General features: G+C 38.8%; 1 protein-coding gene across 3 annotated transcripts in view; it reads left to right on the forward strand.

Moving 5' to 3' along the window:
* The window catches only part of BNC2 (basonuclin zinc finger protein 2), a 456,779-nt gene that overhangs the window by 70,767 nt on the left and 374,854 nt on the right, over positions 1-11,158 (forward strand). The window lies entirely within an intron of this gene.

An 11,158-nucleotide genomic window follows, 5' to 3' on the forward strand; every position in this document is an offset into this window, starting at 1 on the left:
TTGCAAGTGTCAGATGATTTGATAGGACTGACATGCAGCTAAATGGAATAGGAAAAGACATTGCAGTGGACTGTTGGTCCATTACTTTGCTCAGGCATCTTGTTTTACTAAGGAGCGCTCTAATGGTTTCTCGGCAATAATTACTATCTCTCTTCTTCATGTTGTTCAACATGACAGGCACTTGCTGAAGTCGCAGCTAATATATTTGCACTCTTAAGTGGCCCCAATGCTGCGTATCTTTGAGGATGTTTGGCTAAGAAATGAATGATAGCTATGTTTTTTTCTTTGAGAAAATCTTTCTCATGTAGAAGACAGTAGTTTTATTTTGGATACTATGCAGGCGTGTGGCGTAACATGAGTGCTTGTGAAAAAAATTGATGCATTAGCTGTGGACTGCTCCACTGCATGTCTCCTGTATACCAGTTGATGATACTGAAACAAGAAAAACTTTTGTGGGCTGTTTTACTTATATAATGATAACTTCAGACTTGAGCCAGAACCACAGGGAAGAAGTTTACACAGAAATGAACCTTGACGCAGCTGTTTTGAAGCTATACAGTAAGAGATTATCCCTTTGTTTCAATTAATTAACTTACAGTTGAGAGGCAGTTTTATTTTTTCTGTGTTTTTTTTTTGTTTGTTTGTTTTTTTTAATGGGGTGTCTTAGAATAAAATATTTCAGCTTTTTTTGTCATGGCTTTCTCACTCCTTTGTAAAGCATGATCAGTTTTGCTTATAGCTGTATTGCTTTTTAAAAGTCACTTGAAACTTCTAGGTTAAGTATTTGAGGTTTAATTGAATGAGCTTGTTTGCTAAAGTACAGCATTTGAAGGTGACAAATGGGGCTGGCCATGGTGGCTCGTGCCTGTAATCCCAGCACTTTGGGAGGCCGAGGTGGGTAGATCACGAGGTCACGAGTTCAAGACCAGCCTGGCAAAGTTGGTGAAACCCCATCTCTACTAAAAAAAAAAAATACAAAAATTAACCGGGCGCGTCCCAGCTACTCGGGAGGCTGAAACAGGAGAATCACTTGAACCCAGGGGGCAGAGGTTGCAGTGAGCAAGATCACGCCACTGTACTCCAGCCTGGGCGACAGAGTGAGACTCTGTCTCTAAATAAATAAAGGTGACGAATGTATTGATTATCAATAGTACTATCATTATTATTTTTGCTAAAGTCTTTGGGAGATTTGAAGGTCATGTGAAAAAGGAGGAAGGAATCAGAAATATGGAGAATTGTGTAAGGGATATACTTTGGATTTTGAAGTCTTGTTTAGAAGTGTATATACTTGTGGGGCAATAATTACAATCATTTTGGGTTCTTTTTTCATCTAGTCAGGTTGAAGATGTCTATTTTGTGTAATCTTTCTTTTGGGAGGAATGAAAAAACATTAGCAACAACTTAGTTTTTGGTTATTATTTTTCCCTTTTGCTTCTAAAACATGTAGTTGCCTGATAGAATAGCTTCCCTTTTTTTTCTACATCAGAAAGGAAAGACAACTATCTTAGAAACATATTTAAAGCACATGATGAAAAAGAAGAGGTTGTTAAAAACTGTTGAAAATACATTTTCTTTGTGCCAGGTACCAGATGTTGATGTTGGCAGTGCCTAAGAAGGTCACAGGGCATTTAAAATTACTAGGCTGTAAGGAGTAAAATTCCAGGTCTCTTGCACTGAAAATTATTTAAAAATTGTGTTTACTTAGCGATAAGTAGTACAAGAGTACTTTTTCTATGAATTCCTGTTAAATAGGTACCTTAGAAATACATGATCAATGAAATTGCCAGAAAAAAAAAGTTCCAGTGCCTCTTAGCATTATAAAAGTAGTGCTTTTACTGGTTAAGTAACTGGTTGCATTTAAGTCTCTATTTTTTTTTGATATGAAAAGAATATCCCCTCAACTTTGTTAGACAGGATTTGCCTTACTTTTGAGCTATCCATTTCAAATTAGAGAGGACAGACGCTGTGCTCCTTGGTTATATACTATGCAAAAAGACATGTATGTGGTACTTAGATAATATTTCGTTTCTTCTAGAAGTGTAATTTTGAGAAGGAAATAAGACCTTTTTTGCATCCACCTCCCACCCCATGCCACCCTTTTCTACATAGTTTCTTTTTCTTTTTTTTTTGAGATGGAGTCTTGCTCTGTCACCCAGGCTGGCGTGCAGTGGCACAATCTCGGCTCACTGCAATGTCTGCCTCCCGAGCTCAAGTGATTCTCCTGCCTCAGCCTCCCGAGTAGCTGGGACTGCAGGTGCCTGCTACCATGCCCGGCTAATTTTTGTATTTTTAGTAGAGATGGGGTTTCCCCATGTTGGCCAGGCTGGTCTCGAACTTCTGATCTCAGGTGATCTCCCCACCTGTGCCTGTCAAAGTACTGGGATTATAGGCATGAGCCACCGCGCCTGGCCTCTACATAGTTTCTTCTCTGTGTGAGCCAAAGTTCCTTTTCTCACTGATAATTAGGGTAAATAGTTTTAGTGCAAAAATAGGATTTTGGAAGGTAAAAAAGTTCTGAAAAAACAAATTCTGACAAGGTTACCGCTTATATTCATTATAGATTATTGTTTCTTCTGGTTTTGTGGGTACTGCAGTAGAAGGACTTGGGTGATTACCTTATTGGGCTTTTCCAAAGGATTTTCATACATTTTTGATGTAGTTAGCATCAAGATTTTACTGGGGAAATTTGAGTTAGTTCTGTAAATACAACGGGATTAATTTTTTTCTGGGCTATTTTGCCCTTCTTGTTATTGCCTGAAGAAAGTAAATGCTTTCTGATGCCAAGGTGGGCAGATCACTTGAGGTCAGGAGTTTGAGACCAGCCTGGCCAATATCGCAAAACGCTGTCTCTACTAAAAATACAAAAATTAGCCAGGTGTTGTGGCAGGTGCCTGTAATCCCAGCTACTTGGGAGGCTGAGGCAGGAGAATGGCTTGAATCTGGGAGGTGGAGGTTGCAGTGAGCTGAGATCGTGCCACTGCACTCCAGTTTGGGTGACAGAGTGAGAGGCTCCATATCAAAAATAAATAAATAAATAAAATAGAAAGTAAATACTTTCTGCAGAAAAGGAAACAGTGTTTTTCAGGAAAAAAAATGACTGGAAGGAAATAGGTCAATATTATCAGTTGTTGCCTCTGGAGTTATGACTAATTTCTGCTTCTTTGTACTTTGTTACGTTTTTTACATTTTCTACAGCTAGAGTGTATTACTTGTAGAATCGGAAAAAAAAAGAAAAATAATATGCATTATAACTGATTTTGACATGCCTAAGGAGACAAGCACTGGCCAGTCAAATTGCAGATCCCAGAACCTTGGTTCTGAGCTATAAAAACTACAGGCGTGTTGATGTTTGTATGACTCTCAGAGCCCCCTGACATTTGGATAGATAGGAAGTGGTGTATTTAGCTGTGGGCCACCTTCCCATGGGGTTTGCTGGTGACCAAAGTCAGCAATTGTGTTTATAGCTTAAGTGGCAGAAAGGGCTCACTATTGTTGCCATTACTTGTGCGTGATTGTTTACTTTCTACTCTCTGTGGGCATATGTTTATTATATTTATATTGCCCATTCAGTGTAGTTGTGCAATGAAAATGGACTTACAGTGTGGTGGGGAGCATAGGGGAATAATTTCAGAATTTCCTCTATAATTTCTACATAGTTCAGTGGAGAATGAAAAATTTACCTGCCTCCTGTCTGAATGGCACTTGATAAAGTCCTTAATGTAGTTTTGAATGTTAATTCTGGTTGGAGGAATTCCTTTAAATTATAAGATACTACCATACTTGGAAAAATTACTTAGAAGTCTAGTGTTTGGAGTCAAGAGAACAAATTCACACATAAGAATATTAACTTTAAATGTAAATGGGCTAAATGCTCGAATTAAAAGACACAGACTGGCAAGTTGGATAAAGAGTCAAGACCCATCAGTGTGCTGTATTCAGGAAACCCATCTCACATGCAGAGACACACATAGGCTCAAAATAAAGGGATGGAGGAAGATCTACCAAGCAAATGGAAAGCAAAAAAAGGCAGGGGTTGCAATCCTAGTCTCTGATAAAACAGACTTTAAACCAACAAAGATCAAAAGAGACAAAGAAGGCCATTATATAATGGTAAAGGGATCAATTCAACAAGAAGAGCTAATTATCCTAAATATATATGCACCCAATACAGGAGCACCCAGATTCATAAAGCAAGTCCTGAGTGACCTACAAAGAGACTTAGACTCCCACACAATAATAATGGGAGACTTTCACACCCCACTGTCAACATTAGACAGATCAGCGAGACAGAAAGTTAACAAGGATCCCCAGGAATTGAACTCAGCTCTGCACCAAGCAGACCTAATAGACATCTACAGAACTCTCCACCACAAATCAACAGAATATACATTTTTTTTTTAGCACCACACCACACCTATTCCAGAATTGACCACGTAGTTGGAAGTAAAGCTCTCCTCAGCAAATGTAAAAGAACAGAAATTATAACAAACTGTCTCTCAGACCACAGTGCAATCAAACTACAACTCAGGATTAAGAAACTCACTCAAAACCGCTCAACTACATGGAAACTGAACAACCTGCTCCTGAATGACTACTGGGTACATAACAAAATGAAGGCAGAAATAAAGATGTTCTTTGAAACCAACGAGAACAAAGACACAACATGCCAGAATCTCTGGGACACATTCAAAGCAGTGTGTAGAGGGAAATTTATAGCACTAAATGCCCACAAGAGAAAGCAGGAAAGATCCAAAATTGACACCCTAACATCACAATTAAAAGAACTAGAAAAGCAAGAGCAAACACATTCAAAAGCTAGCAGAAGGCAAGAAATAACTAAGATCAGAGCAGAACTGAAGGAAATAGAGACATAAAAAACCCTTCAAAAAATTAATGAATCCAGGAGCTGGTTTTTTGAAAGGATCAACAAAATTGATAGACTGGTAGCAAGACTAATAAAGAATAAAAGAGAGAAGAATCAAATAGACACAATAAAAAATGATAAAGGGGATATCACTACCGATCCCACAGAAATACAAACTACCATCAGAGAATACTACAAACACCTCTATGCAAATAAACTAGAAAATCTAGAAGAAATGGATAAATTCCTCGACACATACACCCTCCCAAGACTAAACCAGGAAGAAGTTGAAACTCTGAATAGACCAATAAATAACAGGCTCTGAAATTGTGGCAATAATCAATAGCTTACCAACCAAAAAGAGTCCAGGACCAGATGGATTCACAGCCGAATTCTACCAGAGGTACAAGGAGGAACGGGTACCATTCCTTCTGAAACTATTCCAATCAATAGAAAAAGAGGGAATCCTCCCTAACTCATTTTATGAGGCCAGCATCATCCTGATACCAAAGCCTGTCAGGGACACAACCAAAAAAGAGAATTTTAGACCAATATCCTTAATGAACATCGATGCAAAAATCCTCGATAAAATATTGGCAAACTGAATCCAGCAGCACATCAAAAAGCTTATCCACCAAGATCAAGTGGGCTTCATCCCTGGGATGCAAGGCTGGTTCAACATATGCAAATCAATAAATGTAATCCAGCATATAAACAAAAGACAAAAACCACATGATTATCTCAATAGATGCAGAAAAGGCCTTTGACGAAATTCAACACTTCATGCTAAAAACTCTCAATAAATTAGGTATTGATGGGATGTATCTCAAAATGATAAGAGCTATCGATGACAAACCCACAGCCAATATCATACTGAATGGGCCAAAACTGGAAGCATTCCCTTTGAAAACTGGCACAAGACAGGGATGCCCTCTCTCACCACTCCTATTCAACATAGTCTTGGAAGTTCTGGGCAGGGCAATTAGGCAGGAGAAGGAAATAAATGTTATTCAGTTAGGAAAAGAGGAAGTCAAATTGTCCCTGTTTGCAGATGACATGATTGTATATCTAGAAAACCCCATTGTCTCAGCCCCAAATCTCCTTAAGCTGATAAGCAACTTCAACAAAGTCTCAGGATACAAAATCAATGTGCAAAAATCACAAGCGTTCTTATACACCAATAACAGACAAACAGAGAGCCAAATCATGAGTGAACTCCCATTCACAATTGCTTCAAAGAGAATAAAATACCTAGGAATCCAACTTACAAGGGATGTGAAGGACCTCTTCAAGGAGAACTACAAACCACTGCTCAATGAAATAAAAGAGGATACAAACAAATGGAAGAACATTCCATGCTCATGGGTAGGAAGAATCAATATCGTGAAAATGGCCATACTGCCCAAGGTAATTTACAGATTCAATGCCATCCCCATCAAGCTACCAATGACTTTCTTCACAGAATTGGAAAAAACTACTTTAAAGTTCATATGGAACCAAAAAAGAGCCTGCATCGCCAAGTCAATCCTAAACCAAAAGAACAAAGCCAGAGGCATCACACTACCTGACTTCAAACTATACTACAAGGCTACGGTAACCAAAACAGCATGGTACTGGTACCAAAACAGAGATATAGACCAATGGAACAGAACAGAGCCCTCAGAAATAATGCCGCATATCTACAACCATCTGATCTTTGACAAACTTGACAAAAACAAGCAATGGGGAAAGGATTCCCTATTTAATAAATGGTGCTGGGAAAACTGGCTAGCCATATGTAGAAAGCTGAAACTGGATCCCTTCCTTACACCTTATACAAAAATTAATTCCAGATGGATTAAAGACTTACATGTTAGACCTAAAACCATAAAAACCCTAGAAGAAAACTTAGGCATTACCATTCAGGACATAGGCATGGGCAAGGACTTCATGTCTAAAACACCAAAAGCAATGGCAACAAAAGCCAAAATTTACAAGTGGGATCTAATTAAACTAAAGAGCTTCTGCACAGCAAAAGAAACTACCATCAGAGTGAACAGGCAACCTACAAAATGGGAGAAAACTTTCGCAACCTACTCATGTGACAAAGGGCTAATATCCAGAATCTACAATGAACTCAAACAAATTTACAAGAAAAAAACAACCCCATCAAAATTAGGCAAAGGATATGAACAGACACTTCTCAAAAGAAGACATTTATGTAGCCAAAAAACACATGAAAAAATGCTCATCATCACTGGCCATCAGAGAAATGCAAATCAAAACCACAATGAGATATCATCTCACACCAGTTAGAATGACCATCATTAAAAAGTCAGGAAACAACAGGTGCTAGAGAGGATGTGGAGAGATAGGAACACTTTGACACTGTTGGTGGGACTGTAAACTAGTTCAACCATTGTGGAAGTCAGTGTGGCGATTCCTCAGGGATCTAGAACTAGAAGTACCATTTGACCCAGCCATCTCATTACTGGGTATATACCCAAAGGACTATAAATCATGCTGCTATAAAGACACATGCACACGTATGTTTATTGCGGCACTATTCACAATAGCAAAGACTTGGAACCAACCCAAATATCCAACAATCATAGACTGGATTAAGAAAATGTGGCACATATACACCATGGAATACTATGCAGCCATGAAAAATGATGAGTTCATGTCCTTTGTAGGGACATGGATGAAACTGGAAATCATCATTCTCAGTAAACTATAGCAAGGACAAAAAACCAAACACCGCATGTTTTCACTCATAGGTGGGAATTGAACAATGAGAACTCATGGACACAGGAAGGGGAACATCACACTCCGGGGACTGTTTTGGGGTGGGGGGATGGGGGAGGGACAGCATTAGGAGACATACCTAATGCTAAATGACGAGTTAATGTGTGCAGCACACCAACATGGCACATGGATACATATGTAAAAAACCTGCACATTGTGCACATGTACCCTAAAACTTAAAGTATAAGAATAAGAAATAAAATTAAAAAAAAATAGACTGCTTCGTCACTTTGATCTTAGGGTTAGTACTTTTAACCTCTGAACTTTGTCATACTTGTCTGCGAAATGTGGATACAAATAATATTTTCCTTTAGGGTGGTTGTGGGGATATGTGAAAATCTTTTGTAAATCCATATATATTTAATTTATTGACTAAGCTAATCTTGCCAAATTACCTAAATTAGAATGGAGGTGATTTGGCTAAAGTCCCTGAGTTCACAGCCTAGAGCCAAATTGCATTTGTCCATTCTACTTGGAAGGGGGGACATCAAAGATATATGGTTTTAATCTTATTTTTGTGAGAGGCTGTGCCTACTCGAATCCCCATAGCTTCCGTTAAAAAACTTGAAAATAGTTCATTTTCTCTTCCTAATTGCTTGGCAGAAATTTAGAATAGAAAGAGAGAAACTAGTAACAACCAACTTTTCCTTCACACTTCCAGATCAACAAAAGGGATTCTTGGGTCCTAGAGACCAAAGAAAGAATCAGCAGGAATGCCCAGGGTGAATTGATGGATTGCAGAGCCTAGCTGGTAATTACTTTCACTGAGCTAAAACATTAACTTAATACATGGGATCACAGCCAGATGAAAATCAGAATTTGGATCTCTTCCTTTCCTGTCGACATCCCATACTTTCCTTCTGAAGGCAGTCTTCTCTTGGTGGGATAGGCCTGCTTTGTTTCCTGCGACATGGCATGGATTTTCGTGCCCCACACTGGTAGACTGGAGTTGTGTCATTGATTGCCCTGGGCAACTTTTGGTGGGGATAGGTGACTGCTTAGGTCAGCTGGCTTTCTAGGGTGGCAAGAAACCCCAGTTTCTTTTAAGACTTTTCAGCTGGATACCAGATATTGACAGACTCAATCTCATCTTGGTGTTGTAATTTTAAGTTGCCAAACTTTAGCTTTTGGACTTGTGTGACACTTACTAGAGGCATACCTAGCCTCCAGCTAGGTGATATTGTGTCATCCTTAAGAGGCCAACGAGGTTTCATTTTAAAAGCTATCTCATGTTGATTGTTAATCACTTCCTAGTGTGTTGTGCTGTGAAAGATGGTGAAGTCATAATGAGATTCACTGGCATGATTCTTTAGTGATGTGTGTTTGCCATGGATTGGGAGGGGCATATATGTATTTTCAGAGGGATGTCAAATCTATAGTACAGGGGAGCTCATTTAATCTACAGTGCACCCAACCTCAACCTTTCTATTGTATAGTGGAGAAGTTGGATATGTAGAAAGATGAAGCTATTTCCAGCTTGTTAGAGCCAAGTGTGGACTTGAACTCAAGTTTTCTGAGTTCAACTTGCTTGTTACTTTTTGGGGATAATAGTAGTAGCTACCTTATGGGATTTAGAGAAGGTTAAGTAAAAAAAATCTGTATTAAGCATTAGGAATAGTGACAGACACTGAGAAAGATGTAGTAAATGAAAGCTGCCGTTATTGTCATCATCATCATTTTTACTTTTATCATTCCTGTTACACTTTATTACTTCCAACACCATATTTTGTAAGGTAGTCAGGTAGCTACCTTAACAAAAGCTACCTTGTTTTGTGCCATATTGTAGAAGCCCCACTTTTGCTAACAAACGGAAGCAATTATTCAACTTGCAACGATTTAAGGAAAATTTGATAGTGTTTGACACTTGTATAGAGACCCACAAAAGGCATTAGTTGAAGGTAATGAAATGGTAGTTAGCAATCCTAATTTTTAATTTTTGTACATTTGTGTGTGTGTTTATAGATTATGTTTCCCATTTATAAAGATTTGTCAAATATGATTCTACTCAAGTACATTCTCTTGAAACAGCAGGAATTCTATGGAATCATGATTTCTTTCTTTCTTTCTTTCTTTTTTTTTTTTTTTGAGACAGAGTCTCACTCTGTTGACCAGGCTGGAGTGCAGTGACGTGATCTCGGCTCACTGCAAGCTCTGCCTCCTGGGTTCACGCCATTCTTCTGCCTCTCATGATTTCTTATTAAGCAGTCTCCTATACTTCCTTGCTTCCTGAGACTTCTTCATTAAATGTGTACTATTTCAACTATTTCAAATGTTTTAAATTTCCTAGTCCTGTCAGCACAGGGCCTTAAGTTGGAAGACATCGGTTGTGAAATCTGTTAGGGTGTAGTTATTTAAAGGACCAGACTTTTGTGAAATTTTTAATTATATGGATTTTACTTATGCTATATTAATTGAAAAGAAATGGATGTAAAACTATATAAAGTACTTAAGAAAGAAGCCAAGTTAATTGTGCCTTGGTTAGATAGTGAATGGTTAATGCCATTTTGTGTCATACTGGCTCTGTCTCTGTTTTATGTACCTGCTGTCTCACCAACAGTGTTGCTTAGTAGAAAGAGTGTTGGCTTTGAAGTGAGATGGGTTTGGGGCTTCACTCCATTGTGTTCATTTAAGAGCTTTGAGACTGCGTAAATTGTCTCTCTGAGCCTTAGTTCTCATTAGACTTGGATGCTCTCTCCTTTGCAAGGTTTCTTTATCCTGAAAGTGGCTTGCTCTTGGAGGTGCTTAGTAAATGTTAGCTCTTTTTCTCTTCCTAACCATGACCTTTACCGCCCATCCTCTTTCCCTGGCATTCTGCAAGGATTAGTTCAGGGATTAAAGCAACTTGGAAACGTTTTAGTTTCCTACTATCGTTTTTAGTGGTTTGCCTTTTAAATCATCTCTTTACTGTAAAAGTCTTGGTTCCGATAAATCTCACACCCTTGGGAACCAAACTCATGACAATCATGAAGTGTCTTACTTCAAAGGATAAGAAAACCAAGCAAACCAAAATCATGATATCCTCTCTGGAGCAGTGTGTGTGAGCCTGGGATCAGCCTGGGAATGTTGGTTAATGGTGTCACCATCCTCCTCTCACTGGCAGTGATGTGGAGGGTGTGGAGAGGACATGGGCTGAGCTAGGGTTTATAATTGCATGGCCGTCTGGCCTTCCTTGAGCATTCTTTCCCTTCCAGGATTCCTGTAATTGTCATCAGATGGCTCAGTCTCCCAAATGTTTCCGGTATTGCAATGACTTCTGGAGTGTGTTTAAAAAAAAAAAAAAAAAAAAAGCCAGAATTAGCAGTTAGCAGTCATTTGTTTGTGTCAGTTCTGTTGTGTGTAGAGGCATGCAGATTGGGCGTCTCTGGACTATAGAAAGACCAGTCAGATGTGGAGTTCTCCTTACTGTCTTGTGTTGAACCTTCCTACTTCCTTTGCTTATTCTTTTCCACCTACACTGCTTTAAAGGACTCCCTGAAAAAAAAGTGAGAAAAGATGCAGGCAGTGTTC

Source organism: Symphalangus syndactylus, chromosome 9 (genome assembly GCF_028878055.3).
Source record: "Symphalangus syndactylus isolate Jambi chromosome 9, NHGRI_mSymSyn1-v2.1_pri, whole genome shotgun sequence".
In the NCBI taxonomy this organism is placed as follows: Eukaryota; Metazoa; Chordata; class Mammalia; order Primates; family Hylobatidae; genus Symphalangus; species Symphalangus syndactylus.